This window comes from Octopus sinensis, linkage group LG2 (assembly GCF_006345805.1).
Source record: "Octopus sinensis linkage group LG2, ASM634580v1, whole genome shotgun sequence".
Classification (NCBI taxonomy): Eukaryota; Metazoa; Mollusca; class Cephalopoda; order Octopoda; family Octopodidae; genus Octopus; species Octopus sinensis.
The window spans coordinates 141425091-141448279 of NC_042998.1; the positions used below are offsets into that span (position 1 = coordinate 141425091).

The window sequence follows — 23189 nt, forward strand, 5'->3', positions numbered from 1 at the left end:
AAACCATGCCAAATCAGACTGGAGCTTGGTGATCCCACTTCCCCAGCTTGCCAGCTCTAGTCATGCTGTCCAACCCATGCCAATACGGACAACAGACGTTAAATGATGATGATGATGTTCAATCAGTAAATTGTAATCTGTCTCTCTTTTCATGTGAATGTGTATTTGCTTCCAGTATCAGGAAAAAAAAAAGGTTGAAAGTCCAGTCAGTCATGCCAAGTTGCACTTATCGTCTCCTTGTCACTGGAGGGTCCCACTGCATGCTTTCTTGCAAAATTCCCATGGTTTGCATACCATTATGACATATATTTAGAATGGTATATTTATAGATTTAAGTGTTCAAAAGTAACATAGTAGCCCCTAATGCTTCATGTCATTCTGTTCACCAAAAGCTCATTTTATTTTTTAATATAAAACTTTATCCCATCTGCTTTTAATGTCCAACAGTGCTCTTAAAGAAAATTCTGAGAATAATATTCATCATATTCTATATGTTCCAAATTGGATGTGCTATACAATATGACGAATATTATTCTCAGAATTTTCTTTGGCAGTGCTGTTGGACATTGGAGGCAGAAACAGCTGTTAGATGGGCTAAGGTTTTGAATTAAAAAATAATAATCGATGGTAGGCAATTTGTTGTTGTTCAAGAATTTCTCCATTTCCTGCTTAATTTAAATTTGTTCCCTGATAAATTCTTGTTTATTTGTGATATTGCCTGTACCCTACGAGCATAATATGCTTGCATATGTATGCCCAGAGTTAACATAGGTAATTTATACTGGTAGTAAAACAGATATTCTTATCCCTCAGCCAGTTATTCCAACCTCTAACCCTACTAACCTATATATAATATAAGAAAAGGAAATAGAGAAATCAACAGATAGACATCAATTAATTAATACAAATCCAATTTCAAGCAACATCAATTTCTTATAACCTACAATTGTTTCCATGTTCAATTGATTCAAATATCGAATAATTAAATTAATTTAAAGATGTAATTTGAATACAGTGAATTGAACATTTTGTCAGGGTTAGAAATTGACAGAAAAAAAGGAATCACATCTCAATGGATCGAGTGGTCATTGCCAGATTCAGCATTAAATTTAGATGCATGCGTGTATGTATATTAATGTTCTAACAAAAAAAAAAGCTACTTGCATATATGCTATTTTGTTTTATTATTTTTATTGTATTTGTGTGCATGTTAATATATTTGAAAAACAAAAGAACCCTAAGATTGGATAAACAATACCTTCGATACAGTTAACGGTAAGCAAAACTATTTATTCTTAAATTTTCATTATTACCTGTGAGAATATGAATGCTAGGATAGCTTTTTAGCTACTTAAGAATTTTATTAAGTCACTTAGTCAAAACTGCTAGTTTTAATTTATATTATTTAAACTATAGTTATTGTTTACCGTTAAGAACATTAATATACACATGAACACACATCTGAGTTTACTATTGAATATAACAATAATCACTCGATCCATTGAGATGGGATTCCTTTTTTCGGTCAATTTCTAACCCTGATGAAATGCTCAATTCACTGAATTCAAATTACATCTTTAATTCAATTTAATTATTTGATATTTGAATTAATTGAATATGGAAACAATTGTAGGTTATAAGAAATTGATGTTGCTTGAAATTGGATTTGTATTAATGAATTGATGTCTATCTGTCATTTTCTCCATTTTCTAAATGATAATATACCCATCTGCATCAATGAAAAACTAATATCTTTTTAATATCTCACTGATACACTGGATAAAACCGGGAACTTTGATGCTAACATCCCTCTAAGAGGTATTTATATCCTTGCAATAATATATATATATATATATGAGTGCAATGGGTATATTGTCACCATTTTATATTTTTTATTTTGTGTGCACATATTTTGTTTTTGATTTTGTTGACTACACAGTATATGAGGATCAGTTGGGCACTGTTTGTGAGAAAAACAGTACTATAACGCAATTCACTCTGCCAGAAATTTGGAAACGACATGCTGTACTGCTTGGCATACGTGCTGGAAGCTCCAATGCAAAAATATACCAGTAGGAACATTACCTAGAGTGGTGAAAATTAAACATCCAGTCAACATCATGGTGTTTGGAGTCATCACTAGTGATAGCGATGATATGCCTCCATTCATCTTCCCACACAGCCTCAGACTCTACATGGGGGCCTACAGCAAGTGCCTGGAGAAGGTAGTACTCTCCTGGGTCAAGAGGGTGGCTGTTGGAAGACCCTATGTCTGGCAACAGGACTCTGTACCATGCCACACAAACAGGAGAACCCAGTCATGGCTATCAGACAATCTCTGTGACCACATCACCCAAAACATCTGGCCACTTAACTCCCCAGACTTCAAACCCCTTGATTATTATTTGTAAGCCAACAATTTCAAGGAGGAGGGACAAGTTGATCACATTTATCCCAGTACTCAACTGGTACCCTACTGACCCCAGATGGACGAAAGGCAAAGTTGATCTCAGTGGGATTTGAACTTGGAATGTAAAGATCTGGAAAAAAAAATGCTGCTGAGCATTTTCTCTGATGTGTTAACAATTCTGCTAGCTCAGTTCCTTTAATACAGTATCAGGAGAGAGGCTTATAAAATACAAAACCAAGAAGGAGATTAGTGAATCACAATACTTACCACAGTGAAGATGAAAATCCAGAGCTGATCCAAGCATACGACAGATTATTAACTACATTTGTAAGGGAGTGTCTTTTAGGAGTCCGATACCATGCGCCCCATTCATTTTTATTTGGAATCATTCCTGGCAACAAACAAAATACATAAATATAAACACAAAATATATAAAAAAAAAAAAAAAAAGATAGATGCTACACCTCATAGCATTCATTTACATGAATGCATTCTTCAGATATGATGCCAATAGAAATAATGTAGATGAAATAAAGTAGAATGAAACAAATAAATAAATAAGCAAAATCCACGTGCACCCTGTCACCACCATCTTTATCTCCCTTTCAGTTCACTTTTACCCAGACATCTGCACTTGTCCCTCTAACATACTTTAGCCTGTCAGTACCTGGCATAAAACCACCCCTTTCAAATACATTCCCCACTCAGTCAAGGGTTTTTTCTTCCTTCCCTTTTATTTTGTCTTGCAAGTTACTTGGTAATCCCATTAATGCCAATATGAAAAAAAAAAAAAAAAAGCACCCAGTACACATTGTAAAGTGATTGGTGTAAAGAAGGGCATCCAGCATTTCAAAGCTGGCATGGGACCTGATGCAGATCTGAAGCTTGTCAGACACTGTCAAACTACTGAACCTATGTTAATATGGAAAACAGACACTAGATAATGATAATGATGGTGAATGGAAGCAGATATTTCAAAGATCAACAAAATAAATAAAAAAATAAATATCTGACAGCAATCTGGTCCAACTTATTGTCCAAACATTACTTCATAAAATAGAGGACAAGACAAACCTTATTTTTGGTAAAAGATGCTTTTGGCTCTTGAGAAAATAACAAAACACTTTAAGAAAATAGACTACAAAATCATAAACTTTAGTTTTATGTTTCTTTATAGCTACCGAGGCAGCAACTACAAAAAGGGATTACTAGGCAGATTTAATCCAATTCAGGCTATCTTACTACTGACACAGAATTTACTAAGTAGTAGCACAAGACATTACAGAGTTACCAATGAGAAATTTTATTTCTTTTGTTAAGTGATAGAAAAAGAATAAATTAAGATACAAAACCTAGAGACATGGTTTATTTTAAGCACAAGCTAAAAATAAAAACAAGTTCTCAATAAATAATATACATCATTTTAGTTTCCTGTCATTAAAGTTCATCTCTCAACTATATATATATATATATATATATATATATATATATATATACAGTTGTAGTGAAGTTATGAAAAAAATGTGCAGGCATGGCTGCATCTATGTGATTAAGAAGCTTGCTTTGCTTTGCAACTACATGGTTTCTGCTTCAGTCCCAATACATGGCACTTTGGGCTAGTGTCTTCTACTATATCTCCCATGTAGATTAATGCTTTGTGAATGAATTTGGTAGTTGGAAATTGTGTGGAAGCCTGTCATACACACACACATATATATGTGTGTATGTGCTTGTCTTGACATTGCATCACAGTTCTGACTGAGTGTCACTGTCATATAAGCAGTGTCATTCATTTCCAATATTCTGCTAAAACATGCCTAGCTATGGGGAAATATCACCTTGCTTGGGAGCAGGTGAAGAGGGTTGGTTACCCTAGGAAAATAGACATTAAAATAATGATATGTGTGTGTAAACATTAGTATATGATCACACATTTAGTGAAAGTAATTTAATCATTTGATTTTACTCCATTACTCAACAGGTATTTATCATATTTTATAAGAAGCACATTTTTTTACCACAAATTTTTAAACTTAAAAAGGAAGGCTGCAAATTAAACATGGCAACTAAATGTTACTCAGTGAAGTGTGTTGCCATATTAGGAATCACATGGATGGAAGTTAGTAAGTTAGATCTATTGTTTGAGTGAACTGTAGGGTAATAAATATTAAATCCACTAAAATAATGCGAAATTTTTCTATGATAATTATAATGTTTGGCACATCAGGCAAGGGTCATGTTCTGTGGAATTAAGTCAACAACCTTCAGTACAGGTGTAATGGTGAAATAAACACCAGAGATGCTTTGCCCGACACAGAAGCTACAGGAGTTACTCAGGAGCTTTTCTAAGCTCTTCTAAATCTATTATGATGCTGGAAACCCTTCTGTATTGTCAGCAGGTATCTCAGGACTCAGGATCAAACATTTTGCCACTTAACCTATAAATCTCATCTGAGTGGGGCAGCAAGGACTGAGCTAGTCTTCACCTACAAAAGGGTTTCACTTGTGGTCTCTTACCAACCATAGCAATCATAAGCTAGTTTCAGCTGCTGTTCCTATTTCCTTGATGGCTTTCTTCAGTTGTCAGTGCACTAATATAGATGGAAATCTGTGGCAACTGAATTCAATGGGGAATGAGGCCACATTCTGTACAAGGGCCTCCTTGACTAAGTGCTGATATTTCAATTTCTTTACCAGGTAGCAAATATTGAGTCTGTCTTCCAGGGCACTGCAAGTTTGACTGCAATGATTGTTTTTAAAATTTCTGTAGAGCAGGAACATGTCATGCTGGAGTAATGTTACCACTATCTCCTCTGAGAAGACAGATCTGCTCCTCAGGTTTACTTGCATCTCCCAACCTGAGGCTAAATGCAAAATAGAAAATGGGGTCCCCTTCCATTTGCCTTTACCTTGCGAGCTTTGTCACCTTTCTTTAAGAATATGATACCCTTTGGTGCATATTAGCCTTCGCTCTTTGCAGATCAGTTCACTTGACAATTTCTGCAAGAACTTTGTCATGACTCCCCTTGTATTGGCCTTTCCCAGCCAAAATGTGATCCAGAGTGCAAAGAGTTGTTCCATACCGCTTGTAAGATGAGTCTTTGTTTTTACTCCATATTTTAAGGTTGTTTTGGAAGGGACATGAACAGTTTTTTAAAGCAATTACCATAAATCTAACTAAACAGTTCTTTTTCTATACACCGTAATACCAAACAAACATTATGCGTAATTCACGTGACATACTGTTTTTCTGGAATTTCATAATTCACAAACAAAAAGTAGAGAGCACATTTAGTATGAATGCATGTTATATATGGATAAATACATTATTTTATTGACCTTGGGAGGATGAAAAGCAAAGTCAACCTTAGGCAGGATTTAAAATTCAAACATAAATGGGCCCAACTATTTTTATTTGGTGCACTGTGACTCTGCCATTTATTGCTCTGAAGAAATCTGTAACCAAATGTCAGAAGAATACTCATGGCAGAAAAAAAGGTGACCAAAATACTTGACAAATAATTATGACAAACCTAAGAATGCTGGTTAACCCTTTGACATTCAGATTATTCTGTTAATGTAATAATGCGTATTTATCCATATTGCTTTGAATTAATCATGACTTATATTGTAGTTTCAAGATTTTGATGATGTAGAAGTTTATGTTTAGAATAACACTGTAGGATAGTTGTGGAGGGCCAGATCTGGCTACTTTGAACTTAAAGCAAGCAGAATATCTTGGCTGGATTAAATGAAATGATATAGGATTTAGTGAGATATACCAAACAGTAAACTAGGCTAATCCATATCACTATGAATTAAAACAGTTGAAGAAATGATAGCAACAACACTATATCCAGGCCTTTCTTTCTCCAAATGCATTCTTTGGATTCACCTACAGCTTCCCCCTGTTCCTCTCTTCCCGTCCTATCTCCACTGTCTCCAGATCTGGGATGCTTTGGCAGCATTCATACTATTCTTCCCCTTCTCCCTACCTGTTATCTCTTTCTTCCTCATTGCTCTCACTGCCTTATTTTCCCCACACTGCCTCCTCAACACCTCTCATTTTTCACTTTGTTCCCCTCCTCAGATCCGTTCCCAAGATCACCACAACTCTCTTTCCTTTAATGATTGTCTCAGGATTTCTCTCCACCCTAGTCCCATGCTCCTTCCTGTTCCATTTTCTTCCATCAACATTTACCTTAACAATGAACAGTAATTTCAGAACAACACAAACACACCCGATCACCTTTCCATACTGTCCCCAACTTTTTTTTCAATAACCCCTGATTCTAATCCCTTCTTGTTCCCTCCTATATCAAGTTAACATTTTATAATCATTCCCTGAGTATTAGTTTATTGTTAGTATGTTAAATCCTGGATGTTCTAAGCCAATTTAAAACTGAATGAGAATTGTTATTTAGTATTATCTGGATTTAAGAGGAGTTTCAGGTATATATATATATATATGGGGGTGTGTGTACATATAGCTTCAAGTCTGAGCTTGTGAATGTAACTTATTAACAATTGGAACTTTGCCAATCACTCTCATGATCTTCTCTTCTTCTGAATGTCCAACAGTACTCCTCTAATGTGAGTTTTACTTAAGCTTTTGTAATCGAAACTGAAGTACTTTACTCAAGTAAAAGACAGGCAATTCAGCATTACCCCTTCATCCATATATTCGATGTTTGTTAGGATGTTTTCTGGGAGCATTTTAAATCCTGGAAGTGTTTGGCAATAATAATAATAATAATAATAATAATAAAATAACAACAACAATGGTCCATTCTACTACAAGCACAAGGCCTAAAGTTTTGTAGAAAGGGGTTAGTTGATTACGTCAACCCCAGTGTGCAACTGGTACTTTATTTTATAAACCCGAATAGGATGAAAGGTAAAGTCAACCTTGGTGGCATTTGAACTCAGATTGTAGCGATGGGTGAAATACTGCTATGCATTTTGCCTGCATGCTAACGATTTTGCCAGCTTGCCACCTTAATAATAATAATAATTGTTTCTTCTAGAAGCATACAAGTTTGAAATTTTGAGGAGAGGGGGTGGGAAGTTGATTTCATCAAATCTGAAAGGATGAAAGGCAAAGTTGATCCTGGTGGAATTCAAACTTAAAGTGCAAAGATGGACAAAATGCCCTTAAGCATTTTTCCCAGCATGCTAATGATTCTACCAGCTCACTACCTACATGATGATGATGATGATGATGATGATGAGTAGAAGAAGAAGAAGAAGAAGAAGAAGAAGAAGAAGAAGAAGAAGAAAAAGAAGAAGAAGAAGGTGGTGGTGGTAGCTATGTTGATATCAATCAAGCAGTTGAAAACTAATGGTGAGAAAAATAAACTTAGTAGAGTTTATTTATGAACTCATAGGAGCAACACCAAATAACTTGAATTTCAATTTTAATACTAAGCCTCCAAAACACTGAGTTACCTGTCTTTTATTTGAGGAGTTAAAGTACTTTAGTTCTGATTACAAAACTTAAGTAACACTCACATTAGAGGAGTACTGTTGCACATCCAGAAGAAGGTCATTAGACTGATTGGCTAAGTTCCAATTATTAGTAAGTTACATTCACAAGCTCAGACTAGCAAGTCTTATATATATATAATATATCTACACAGACGTGCATACATATTTTTTTATATAGCTACAACAATTGACTCTGTTCCTCTCAACTAGAAATATGTTTATCACTGCCACCCAAGCTCACCAATCTCTTCTCTTGTCATTCCAATAGTGTCTTATCCACCGAAATACCACACAAAATATTTTACCCAAATATGCCTCCCAAGACTGCTTGCAGGCTTCTGAAATTCTTTCCCCTACCAGTTCTTCTCACAGATGTTGACCTCCAAAAAGAGAAAACCTTGTACTCCCCTCCCCTCCACTGACTAAAATAACAGAATAGTAAAGCTGTCTCTCTTTGACACCAACTTATAAATATTGGTTTCTACTGGCTGGGCAGAGAAATTTTGCTTGTACAAAGAAATGGACATAAGAAACCTATGTCCAGAGCAAGAAATTTTCTCCATGACAAAACACAGAGAATTGCTTTCTTACAAGTTCAAACATGTCTCAAGCATATTTGAATGGGTAACAAAAGTTTGTATTTATACACTTCACTGCTTAGCGTTTTCACCCTGCATTTTATTTAAGGTGACCTGATAACTAATGTAACTAGTCACTGTATAATAACAAGACTATAATCAGAGGGACCAGTCTCTCTTTTGACAGTTCACAGTATCTGCCTTTCTGGTCACTGGTGCTGAAGAGGAGATAACTACTCCAAAATGCATGCATCCACCAGTCTGGTTTGAGAACGCTGCAAACTGACTTGATGTGTTTACACCTGTCTGTCTATAGCAAGAAATTTTCTCCGTGCCAAAATACAGTGAATGACTTTCTTATGGGTTCAAATATACCTCAAGCATATATGAACTGGTAACAAGTTTGTATTTAAACGAAGTTATGGGCACGGCTGTGTGGTTAGAAGCTTGCTTCCTAACCACATGATTCTGGTTTTAGTCTCACTGCGTGGCACCTTGAGCCTTAGGCTGACCAAAGTCTTGTGAGTGAATTTGGGAGACAGAAACTGAAAGAAGCCTGTTGTATATATACATTTATATGCGTATATCAATGTGCATGTGACTTTGTGTTTGTTCCCCCCCCCATCACTGCTTGTTGGTGTTTTCCTCTCTGCAACTTAGCAGTTTGGCAAAAGAGTTTGATAGAATAAGTACTAAGCTTAAAGAATAACTCCTGGGGTTGATTTGTTGGACCAAAATCCTTCAAGGCAGTGCTCCAGCATGGCTGCAGTCAAATGACTGAAACCAGTAAAAGAATACTTGTGTTTCTGGAGAGAGAATTTACCCTTTTGATACCAACCTGCCAAACATTGTCCTTGATTCTGTGATACAAATGTCCTGTTTTAAAATGATCAAAATTAAAACTCTCCATTTAAATTTCATTTTAACTTATGTTACAGGCACCAGCTTAATAATGACAATTATTGTATAAAATTCATCATTTCCAAAATTAAGAGGAACAAAGACAGTATATTTCAACAGAAATATGGTACCAAAAGGATTAAAGTGATCTAAATTAAAACTGTTATTAATCTCATGTTAATTTACATTCCAAATATCAGCTAAATAACGAATAAATTAATTTGCTAAATTCTTTATTATTTTCAAAATAAATTGAAACAAATACAATATATTTCAACAAAATATGATAAAAAAAAAAAGGTAAAGCAGTAAAAGAATGATCTAGAATTAATTATTCAAAATCCAGTGAACTATTTCCTGCCAGACAAGAAACAATATCTAATTCACATAACCATTTTTGAAATATTGCCTATACACAATACTAATGGAACATTGAACACCAAAAACCTAGTCATAAGACACAGCAATGATGGTTACGGCTGTTGTAGTTTGCCCAAGGATTTCACAATTAATGGACATTCCATTTGTGGCTGTTTAGTCTTATACAGGAAAACAGGGTAAAGACTAGGGCCTATATCATCTGTGTTCATTTTCTAAGACAGTAGGATGGGATTTGAAGGAATTTTGCTGCTATTTCTAGCATGTCAAAAGACCATACAGAAGTCGGGCTTCCTTCCATCCTTGGTTCATTGTTGGGGTGCTCACTGCTGGTCATGGATGAAATAGGTGGGTAGTTGTTGGTAGTAGTAAGAGGGCAAAGTAGGAGGTTAAATACAACAAAGGAATAGAGGAAATTAAATGCATAGCATTAGCTGGAAGGTGTGTGTGTGTGTGTATATATATATATATATATGTATATATATATGTATGTATGTAAAACAGTTGTAGTGTGAGAGAGTAGAGAATGGCAGAATGAATGAAAAATGAAAGAGTAGAGATGAAAGTTTAAAGAAAGTCCATGAGGTAATTTCAAGACAATGGTAGGGGTGGGTGGGGAGAGATGTGAATATGGTATGTGAAGGGGGAAAGAGGCAGGGTTAAGAGACAATTAGAGAGGGAGTGACAGGAGATGGTAGAAATGGGGAGAGGAGGAAGAGGAGGAGTGCAATACAAAGCAGAGAGAGGGAAGAGCAAGACATTGGGAGAATGGGAGAAAGTGGTGAGGGAAGGAGGATTGAGAGAGAGAAAGAGGGAGGGGGAACCAAAGAAAAGTATTGGGGGAGGGGAATGTAAAGGGAGTTCACTCTCTCTCTCTCTCTATATATATATATAAAGAAATGGGAGACTAGATTAAAACTCACACATCCATACATATAAGACATTTTCTGTAGAGCTGCCAGAAACATGTCTGAACATAGAGGTCTGACCTAATTTTGAGACACTTACTTCCAGGCTCCAAATTCAGTACCCACCCTCCTCCTCCTTCCACTTCCTGTCTTATTTTATCATCCACAATAGTAATAGACTATATTAAAATGAGCCTATGCATGTATGTAGGTACGTATGTGTGTGTGTGTGTGTGTGTGTGTGTGTGTGTTATTGAGTGAAATATGGTTGAAAAACACATTCTTGGTTGATGATGATTTGGTAGAAAGTCTAAGACTTATAGTGGTTTCACATTTCGGTACAAAGCCAGCAAGGCAAAGCTGACCTCGGCAAAGTTTGAACTCAGAACGTAAAGAGCCAGAACACAGCTAAGTATTTTGCCCTATGTGCTAACAATACTGTCAATTCATTGCTTAATGATGATAAGCATAATAACAATAATAAAAATAATTTTTTTCTAATATAGGCACAAGGCTTGAAATTTTGGAGGAAGGAGTAGTTGATTACATCAACCCCCAATACCTGACAGGTACTTTATTTTATCAACCCCGAAAGGATGAAAGCAATGTTAACCTCAGAAGCATTGGAACCCAGAATGTAAAATCAGAAGAAATGCTGCTAAGCATTCTGTTTGGAATGCTATTGACTGTACCAGCTCATAACAACAACAACAACAACCCTTTCTACTATAGGCACAAGGCCTGAGATTTGGGGAATGGAGATAGTTGATTACATGGACCCAGTACTCAACTAGTACTTATTTTACTGACCCTGAAGGGATGAAAGACAAAGTTGACCTTGATGGCATTTGAACTCAGAACACAGCGACGGGCGAAATACCACTAAGCATTTCATCCTGCATGCTAATGATTCCACCAGCTTGGGGTCACAGTAGAAGACATTTGCCCAAGGCTCCACATGGTGGGATTGAACCTAAAACCAGGTGGTTGCAAAGTGAACTTCTTAACCACACAGTCCTGCTTGAACATTGAAATAAAATTAAATGTTTGAAGGTAGACAGTTGTGCATACTGACAGGAAACAGCTACAGTATGAAAGTTAATGTTTAAGGATTTGGAAAACCCAAAAGGTAAAGTATGACAAAAGATGGATAATTCCATCGAGTATTTAGAATAAAAGATGAAGTGAGTCATAAAATGGTAATTTGACCAGTGCCATCCCATCCCCAAAATAAGTAAAGCAAATGGACTTGGAATGTCCATACATACATATATACTGATACCCACCCACCCACACAGAATCCATTCACAAAAACAAACACACTAAAATTTAAAATAAAAAGATAAGAGTAATATGTTTAACCATTCACAATTTCAGAGAATTCATTGGATTACACAAGCACTGCTGCGCATGCTATCTCTCTCTCTCTCTCTAAGACATTCTCATATTTCCATAAATATAAATGTAGAAACTGTAGACTATGTAACAAACCAGAGGCTACCAGCAGTAACAAAGCATGGTCATTGATGAGCTCACAAACGGTGATGAAGAACTGACAAACTTAGCTGATTGATTGACCAAATTATTTATCAAACAATAAATAATTAGTTAAATGGTTAACTACTTGATTAATGATGATGATAATAATAATAATAATAATAATTCTTTCTACTAACGTTACAAGGCCTGGAATTTGAGAGGAGGGGGAATGGTTGATCACATCAACCCCAGTACTTGACTGGTACATAATTTATCAAGCCCGAAAGGATGAAAGGCAAAATCAACCTTGGCAGAATTTGAACTCAGAACAAGAAGATGGACGAAATTCTGCTTAGCATCTTGCCCAGCATGCTAATGATTCTGCCAGCTTCAATGAATTAATTATAATAATAAAGAAGTGAAATAAAACCATTGCATGTGTTTATTATTGGCATAATGACCTTCCCAAGATACAAAAAAAAAATCTGTTTCACCACAATTTCACATCAAGAATCTTGCAAGGCAAATGCAAAAATATAATGCAAGAATATAAAATACATATTGAAATACTGTCAAGTATTCTTTGCAACAGGACTTTTACCTGTACTTCATTTTACATTATTCCAAGGGAGGTATAAGATGCTTTGGTGACACTGATTTGATGCTGACTTATTTGCCATCAAACATTTTAAAGTTTCTCTTGTTCTCCTCACCCCAATTTGTTTCTCTGTTTATGTGTGAGAGCAAATTTCTTATTATGTGGACAAGGAGAGGGAAAGTGCTAATGTCAGTAATGTTCAATAAATAAATTCGAATGTCTCTCTCTCTCTCACTTATTCTAGCTGCATGTGTATTTGTGTGTGCATGCACATGTGTGAGTGTGTTTATGCTTGCCTCCAGTGTCAAAATGTACTATTGCCAAATCAGACTGAATGTCCAGTCATTGCATCCAAACAGCTGTGCCAAACCATCTAATTCTGTCTCAAGGGACATGTATTCTGGGAACATGAGCCTGGCTTGATTTTACATCACAAGAGTATAGGGCTGAAAAGAAAACTGTAATATTATTTTTGTTTGCTTCCTGCTGGTGCTGGAAGAGAATGGTGCTTGACCACACACAGAAGAGCTGACAGAGATGGTAAACAGATTCTACTTTAAATCTCTATCAAAAATATAGCCTCTTTCATAAGACATAGCTGGATGTCTGCCAGATCACTGAGAACTCTAGCATGGCTGAGCAAAGTGTGATCAGTGAACTATGTCAATATACACAGAGAAAAAAAAAACTGCTGTTTTAGCTACAGTCAATGTCTCTTTTCTTTTTTTATCACCATTTCGGTAAGTTGGCACACAGTCTTTTAGGTTTCGGAAAAAGAAAACATTGAAGTGGCAGGTCACTAAAACTTGGACATATTAGCTGTTAATTTTCCTTTTCCTTTTTTCTTTTTTAGTTGTCACAAAACTCAATAGGAACCAGAGATAAAGCAGAGTCAAAATAATCAGTATTTATATCTGACATTGTACACACATAGTTGTTGTTTGGAGCCCCAGGTCAACAGTTGAACTGCGAATGAGACAGACCTATGATCAAAGATGTTCCATCCTGCACTTTTTTTTAAAACTAGGTGTGTTTCTCAGACTACTTCATTCAATGTATCTCCTGGTAGTTCAAAGGAGATTTTGCTGTTATTTCTAACAAGTCTATATAAATGTTTCATCTTGTAGTGTAAATCCTATAAAGATTTCTATTTTTTTCTTCTATAATCAATATTTGTAAAATTCTTGTGGAAACTTCGGTTATAAGCAAAAACCTTTCTTATATACCAATATATCTTTGTTTTAAATAAATGTAGTTTCCAATGCCATGTCTCTGCCAATGTTATATGCCAATGCCTCTTATTTGTAGTGCAAAGACAAGAGCGTTCTTTCTCTTTAGATAAATACATATAAATATATAATACTATAAATGACAAGATATTATATAAAGCTCCAAATGATGTCAGAAACATATTCTAACTCTTTCAAGAAAATATTGGTGATGCATTACAGAATCCATCTAAATTCACTTTATGTCGCATCATTTTCATGAGTTTGACCGAAATGTCTGGTTTAGTTGGTAGGTAATAAGTATTGGTACTATATTATTGCATAATATATTTTTGTGAGACCTTAGATTATCAGCCAAGTATCCTGTGCATCACATATGATGTGTTGTGTGTGTATGTATGTATGTATATATATATATATATATATATATATATACATATATAAAATATTTATATATTATACATGTTTCACACATTCTGAATTATATAAGTTTCTTTTTATAAGTCCCAAGTTACTCCAGGGTCAGATAAAGATTTGGAATGAGTATCATACATGCTGCATGGATGCCAGAGTGACATGTCCTGTGTACCACAAATGAAAGACAGGACAGGAAAGGAGCTAAAAAAACCCAAAAAGCAATGAAGCAAAACAAAAACAACACTATAATAAATCATTTAAATAAAATCTTTCAATTTAGATCAAAGACAACTTAGTTAAACAGAGCTAATTAGCAAAATTAGAGAGTATGGAGAAACACTACCATCACAACTCTTATACATCTAGATAGGAGTACAACCAAACAGCAGGGGGCCTTCTACTAAAGAAAGACAACTAAATCCTTGGCACTTAATAGGGGTCCATGCACACACACACACACAGAGTATGCATCAGTGGAGTGGACAGGATCTTTTGTTTTATTATTTTTGTTCTGTGGTAGCAAACCTTTTTATTTAATGCCAGCCACTTTGATAAATTGCAGAAACATACAAGCCTTGTGGCGTCAAAATCAGGGGAACAGGGAGAAAGGGAGGGATCAAGAAAGGCCCAGCCCTCTGCCACAAATAAACAATAGCTTATAAGAATAAGTGCATACAGGGGGCAGGGGATGGAGCCGCCAGCACTCTGGTGTCAGTCCCTTTATGTGTGTGATGGAGAAAGGGACAGGGAGAGAGATAGATATAAAGGGGAAAACAGAGATGGGGAGAGACAGAAAGAGGGAGCATAGAAGGAAATAAAGGACTAATGATGGACTACACTAAGAGAGAGAGAGAGAGAGAGAGAGAGAGAGAGAGAGAGAGAGAGAATGCAGGGAATTATTTCAGAGACCTGCCTGTATCAGCCTCTTAAAAAGAACAGCATAACATACAGCTGGTTAGTTCCACTGAGGGTAGAGAATGAAGTGAGTGAGAGTGTGTGTTGAAGAGAAGAAATGGAATCAGAATAGGCTGAGGTTGGACAGAACAGATAACTAAGAAGGAATGAAGAATGGGTAACAATGGAGATAGATAGATAGATAGATAGAGAGTGAGAGAGAGAGGGGAGGGGAGCTGTTCTTGCATTATGCAAGATTTATCAAAAAGTATGATATGACAATACAAATGAATATCGGTCAGTTTTATGGCTTTATGCCCTAGTGTAACTATGATGGCATAAAGTCATGATGTAACTCAAAGCAAGCTATTTTGTGTGACTCTAAAGATAATACTGGATTTCAGAGCTGTTTTATCTAAAACAAACTTGAACATTTTACCAGACAGAATTTAAAATGTTAACTACAAAAATGAAGTCTCATTGGAAGCCTTAACTCTTTGGCATTTAAATTGACCCGATTCAGACTCTCACACCTATCCTACAATGTCATTCTAAAAATAATTCACATCTTCAAAATTTTGAATCTGTGATAATGCATGATTAATTCAAAACAATGTCAATAAATAAGCATTACATTTGACAGTAATTTGAATACCAAAGGCTTAACAGTAAAATTATGTAGTTATATATTTTGAGAGATGAGGCGATTTGCTGTACAAGACATGTCAAGTTAAGTAAAGTCATTGCCTTCCACACATACAAGCTTGCCCTTTCAGGTGCCAGTGCCACTTATAAAGCACCTGTGCCAGTGCTGCATTAATGCACCCATGCCAGGTGTGTTCTGAACTCAGAACATGAAGATGGACAAAATGCTGCTAAGCATTTTCCCTGTTGAGCTAATGATTCTGCCAGCTCACTGCCTTAATTTCACCCTAGTATATAGGAGCAATGAATGCCATTTGTAAGAACAGTGACTCTTTGTTTACAAACAGAACATATATGTCAAGACAAGGAATATGGACTCACTTGTGCAAATACACACATACATTTCTACTTCTCTCTCTCATCGTCATCATCAATCAGTGCCTGTTTTCTATGCTGGCATGGGTTGGATAGTTTGACTGGAGCTGGTAAGGCCAAGACAAACACCATTGTTCGGGCATGGTTTCAACAGCTCGTTGCCCTTCCTAACTCCAACCACTAACATCAGAAGGTACTATGTACATTTATGTGGCACCACCACTGCTATCAATTTTGCAGTGGAGAACAGGTCTTCTTGAGTACAACAGCATGATGAATACGTGCACACACACACACACACACACACACACACAATGGAGTTCTTTCTATTTCCTTTTACCAAATTACATTTATAAGGTACTGGTTGACCAGCAGCTATCATGGGATACTAGCCAACAGATTCCATGCCCCAGACCTGAAAAGTACACCACCGTCTTAAAAGCAGAAAAACACTTTGAATAATGCAGTCCAAGATACATTGTGAATAAAAAAAGAATATCATGATGATCATCACTGGCATGGTATCCTCCAACATCTTAATGTCTACTTTTCCATGCTTGCATGGGTCAGAGTTTGTCAAGGCAGGTTTTCCTCAGTTGAGTACCCTTTCTGTTACTAACCCTCACCTGTTTCCAAGCAAGCTAATAGTTCCCCATAGCCAGATATGTTCTCACAGAATATTGGAAATGTTGATTTCAAATTTTGGCACAAATCCAGCAAGTTCGAGGGAGGGTTTGAGTTGATTACACTGACCCCCAGTACTCAACTGGAACTTATTTTATCGACCTTGAAAGGATAAAAGACAAAAAAATCAACCTTGGTGGAACTTGAACTCAGAACATAAAGACAGACGTAATGCTGCCAACAGTTCTGCCAGCTTGCCCTTTGAATAATGGAAATGAATGACACTGACATTCGTTTACCAACTATCAAGACAAGAAGACACACATACATACACAGAGGCTTTTTTTAGTTTCTGTCTACCAATTCTACACACAAAGTCTTGTTTAGATAATGGCTATAGTAGAAGTCATTTGCCCCAGGCAGCATGCACTAGGACTGAACTAAGAACCATGTGGTTGGAAAACAAACTTCTTAATCATATGGTCATGGCAACACAAATCTAGCAAATTATGACTGATTTAATCAATGACATTTGAAAGGAGATCTGTGCTAAATGTATAAGGTTTCCAATTTGGAAGATTAATTCAGTTTTACAGATTAGTAAGAGTATGCAACCATGTAGATATCTATTAAAAATTCATGTCTAATGTTTGAATTGGGATATTCAAACCAAATAGGCATTAACATGGCTGTGTAGCAAAGAAGTTCGCTTCTCACTCACATGCTTCTGGGTTCAGTCTCACTGCATGACACCTAGGACAGATGTCTTCTACTGTAGTCCTGGGCCAACCAAAGCCCTGTGAGTGAATTTAGTAAAGAGAAACTGAAAGAAGTCTATTGTATGTGTTGTACATGTTTGTGTGTATGTGTGTTAACCTTGACACCAAGTGACAGCTGTCATACAAGAAGAGTCATTTTTCCCATCTACCATGGGAACATGTTGAGTTATGGAGAAATAATGCCTGTGTCAGCACAGTTGGAATGAAGCAAATTTTTTAATCATATAGCCAAGTTTTATACAATCCATCAGTTAGTACTTATTTTAATCATACTGGTTAAGAAGTTTTGCTTCTCAACCTCATGGTTTTGGGTTCAGTCCCACTGTGTGGCTCTATAGGTAAATGTCTCCTACTATAGCCTTGGGGGCCACCCAAAGCCTAGTGAGTGGATTTGGTGGATGGAAACTGAAAGAAGTCAATCATATTTGTGGAGGTATGTGTGTTAGTGGTTAGTGTGTTGGACTCATGATTGTAAGATTGTGGTTTTGATTTCTGGACCAGGCGACACGTTGTGTTCTTGAACAAAACACTTCATTTCACATTGCTCCAGCTGATAAAAATGAGTAATCTTGTGACAGACTGGTATCCTATCCATGTGGGGAATTTATATGCCATGGAGACCAGAAAACTGGCCCCTATAAGTTGGCATGACTGGAGATGGTAACTTAAAAAAAAATTTTTTTTTAATATATTTTGATGTGAGTATGCATGTGTGTGTTACTATCTCCTTACCATGACATTGTGTGATTGTTATAAGTGAGTGTCACTGACATACAGTTTCATTCATTTCCAATATTCCATGGAAACAATGTCTGGCCAGTGGGGAGGTATTACCTTGCATGGAAACAGGTGAGGGTTGGCAACAGGAAGAGCATTGTAGCTTAAGTTATTCTACCTCAACAAACTCTATCCAACCCAGACAAGCATGGAAAAATGGATGTTAAAAAACAATGATGATGATGAGGTTAAGGTAACTTTGGCATTGAAGAGAACAGTGTATCCAATTGAATATCTATTGCTGTACCAAACTGTAGAATAATTTGATATTACCTTGCGCTTTAGGTTAGCTTTAAACAACAACTGTAGGTTTTGGTGAATTATTACATTACTGAACATGAATTCCTGGTGAAATCTTGAGATAACGAGGAAGAAGGGGAAGAGGATTATAACTGAACACCCTTATGGCTTGCAGAAAATTTGCTCCAATGATGCAAAACTGTGACATCTCATCCTTAACAGTAATTGGATAGTGACCACAGAACTGTTGCAGCCAAATCAATAATCACACACACACGACAGTACACAGACAGACATAGTACACTCACACACACATATATACAGAAGGAACATTGCAATGTGGAAATCACCAAAATATTTTACTCTCCTGCTATATTATATTTCTGGGTTATTTAAACTGCAATCTATGCAGGCAAAGGGATTCCCCCCCACCAAGCTATTTCATAAATGAACGGTTGCTAAGCAAGTCACCTGCTGTGGTGCTCAGACTAATGTTTAAATTTACAGCTCTGTCCACCCATTGCAATACGATTAAAAAGCAAAAAAGAAGACAACCACACTATCTTGTTTACAAATGTGTTCAAAAATGTTTGAAAATAGTCCCTGAATGCCAGCCACTTATCTTGTATCCAAGCTAAGAACATAGACACATACGGTAGATTCTGCTGTTGTAAACAACAGACAAAGGTTCTGCAACTTCTTGTTGAACAACCTGTGTAGATGATTTGTTTACAGTACTCAAATATTTGTTCAGTATATTAGCTCACTCCAGCCAACAAGTCAGCATTACCTGTACAGGTGCACAGTGCACCACACATCAGATGTTAAAGTGTTGCTCAAGAACACAAAGCACTGCCTGGTACAGGAATTGAAACCACAATCTTGTGATTGTGAGTGCAACTCCTTAACTGCAAGGATATGCTCCTATATATATATATATATATATATATATATATACATGTGTGGACAATGCATGATTAATTTGAAAACAATGGGAATACAAGAGTATTATTTTGACAGAATTATATGAATGCTAAAGGGTTAAAATATCTGTATTTTGAGAATGAAGCAAAAGTAGATAATTATATCTAAACCTTACATAAGAAAAGTTTTTAAAAAATGAAAAGGAAAATGCTGTATACAAAGCAGGTTAAGTGTGTCTATGCAGAAATAGGCAGACATGGCTGTGTGGGTTTGATTTCCACCCTATTGTGTGGCACCTTGGGCAAACATCTTTAATTACAAGAAGTCTTTCATATATATGTATCTATTGTGTGTGTGTGTGCGTGTGCTTTCAATTACACTTCTCCAAAACTCACTGATCTCCAATCAGTGCATTTGTTGTCATTTCCCCTGTCAACAAATTAATTGTCTGCTGGTTTTGTGCCTTGCAAAGACATGGGATAAGAAATCTCTTACTTGAAAATGTAAAAACAAGTCAAGTTTAGTGACAGGAAGGGCATCCTGGTGTTGTCTGTTTCCAGTATTCAAAAGTCTGGCCCACAAGAAAATATTAGCTTACATGGAAACAAGTTAGGGGAAGCAACATGAAGGGCATTCAATTGTAGAAAATCTGTAATGATGACACACACACACACACACACACAGAGGTATACATAGACATGTATACATATATGTATATACATCTATCTAATCCAAACTAGCTGAGAAAAACAAACATGAAAATGAAGAAAGACCAACAGACAAAAGAGGAGACATATCAATAGAAATAAAACTCCAGCTTGGCCACAGTCAACAAATTACAACAAATACATGGATATACAGGGTGTGATAGGTACATTGCCACCATTTTATACTTTTAATTTCGCACATACGCATTGTTTGTTTTTGATTTTGTCAACTATACAGTATAGTAGGGTCAGTTGGGCAGCGTCTGTGAGAAAAACAGTACCATGATGCGATTCACTCTGCCAGAAATTTGGAAATGACATGCTGTACTGCTTGGTATTTGTGCCAGAAGTTCCAGTAGGAACATGTACTGAGAGTGATAAAAATCAAACATCTAATCAACATCATGGTGTTTAAAGTGATCACTAGTGATGGCAACATTATACCTGCATTCACCTTACCACATGGCCTCTGACTCAACACGGAGACCTACATCAAGGGCCTGGAGGAGGTAGTGTTGCTCTAGGTCAAGAGGGTGACTGCTGGAAGACCCTGTGTCTGGCAACAGGACTCTGCACCATGCCATGCAAGCAGGAGAACCCAGTCATGGCTGTCAGACAATTTTTATGACCACATCACCCCTAACATCTGGCTACTTAACTCCCCATACTGCAAGCACCTTGATTAGTATATGTGGGGCGCAGTTGAGTGAGACCAACAAAACTTTTTGCAACATCAAGGATGAACTGAAGGCAACGATTATGGCAGCATTCACCAACTTAAATAAAGAGACCATACATAAGAGTTGCAGGAGATGCCGAAGTCATCTGGAGGTTGTGGTTGAAGCCAATGGTGATTTTATTAAATAAATTTACTCTTTAGTATTTCCAGATATTTTTATGTAATTTTGGTAAATATATCTTAAAATGAGATGTCAGTGTTATTTTAATTTTTGCGTAATTTAGATGACAATATATTCACCGCATCCTATATATATATATTATATATATATATATATATATATATATATATTATATATATACTATATATATATATATATATACATATATATATATATATATATATAATCAGAATTCTGACAAAGATACAACCAATAACAGGAAATGTAAAATACTGGAACAAAAATATAATCATGCTTTGAAATATGCTGCCATAGATATATTTATCAACTGTAGACATCAATCTGCAGTATATGAAATAACAGAGAATCAGTGAAAAGCTTTTGTACACTGAATTAGAATAGAAATATTTATAGAAACGAACATACCAAAGATTTGACCTAGTAGTAAAGACATGTTGAAATGTCAGGATGTATTAGACCAGTAGTTTCATGTGACTAATCATTTATTGTTGTTGTTGTTCCCTAGACTGAGTTTTGCCTGAGTCAAATTTGAGTTTCTCTCTATATACAATTTTGGGTTACATAATAGAGGTATTTTTAGGTGGGCTTCCTTGTCTCAGACACTATTTTAGCTGTCTAAACTTGATATATTTTGAAATAGCTACATTAATCCCATACCATTTAAACTGGCCATATCCAGCCCAAATATTCTGTCAGTTTTGAGTTCAAACCACCCAGATCCAACCTCTCACACCTGCACTACAGTGTCATTCTAACAATAATAAAATCACATCATCCAAAATGTTAAAGCTGAGATAATGTATGATTAATTCAGAACAATGTAAACGAACAAACAAACACTACATTTGACAAAGGAATCTGAATGTTAAAGAGTCAAGTAAATATATATGCGAGTGTATGTATACATACTCATGCATATAGAAGAGATACACAAAAACACTTGTGTATATATATGTATAGACATATAAATTGAGGATATAATCATTAAAATGATTATATCAGTGGCTAGCATATAAAAATCCACCATATCGGTAAAATTTATTTTAAAGTATATAATTATAATTAAGGGTGCTGGAGGGCCAACGCCAGTCCATTCCCTTGCATTCAGCTTTGTGTTATAAAAAGAGAACAAATTTAGAGTGGCTTGTAGACATTTGACATCTACTTCTAGTGTATTGGTGTTGGCCCTCCAGCATCCTTAATTATAATTATATTTTTATAATTATATACTTAAATATATGTGTGTGTGTATATATATATATATATATATATATATATATATATATATACATACACACACATATAGAGATACACAAAAGCGGGCGTGTGTATTTTCATATATATACCCACAAACATAGGAAGAGATATGGAACATTATATATAAGTGTGATGTGAGTGAGAATAAGTATGCCTGGAGAGAAACTCCTTTACATCAATAGAGGGTCCAGTTATTGAGTTGACAACAATATGATAGAAAAAGCAATAAGGATATGAAGACAAGGAAAGCTCTTGGTCCATCAGGAATTACTGCTGAGATGCTTAAAATATCTGGTGGAGTGAGATATGGCCAAATGACCTGTATTATGATAAGATTGTCTAGGAAGAGAGCGACGCACAAGACATCAAGAGAATGCTTAGAAAGAATAAACCAATAGAAAGTGGAGTATTGTTTTTTACATGTGCCTGTGATTTGTAGGAGGAAATGTTAGAGTTGTGCAGGGCTGGTCAACCATCAGAGAAGGCAGAGGAATCAACCTCTGGTAAATTGTGGAAAAGAGTTCTGTTCAGTTAGAGGATTAAAAAGACATGTCAAAAGACCATATATATGCACATGTATGTATATAGTAGCTGCTTTCTTGTAAATGAGCAAAGCCATTACTAGAAAGAATCAAGAATCAGTAAAATAAGTCTTTGAAAACACAGTTTGAAGTCCTTATATGACTCTTGAGCCCTGCCAAA

General features: G+C 35.9%; 1 protein-coding gene across 4 annotated transcripts in view; it reads right to left on the reverse strand.

Moving 5' to 3' along the window:
- The window catches only part of LOC115224044 (mucin-5AC), a 426655-nt gene that overhangs the window by 26491 nt on the left and 376975 nt on the right, over positions 1 to 23189 (reverse strand). For all 4 annotated transcript variants that reach the window (XM_036499918.1, XM_036499910.1, XM_029794846.2 and 1 more), the window contains one exon: positions 2678 to 2801. The gene's annotated coding sequence lies outside the window, so the exon portion shown is untranslated. The remainder of the gene's footprint in view (positions 1 to 2677; positions 2802 to 23189) is intronic.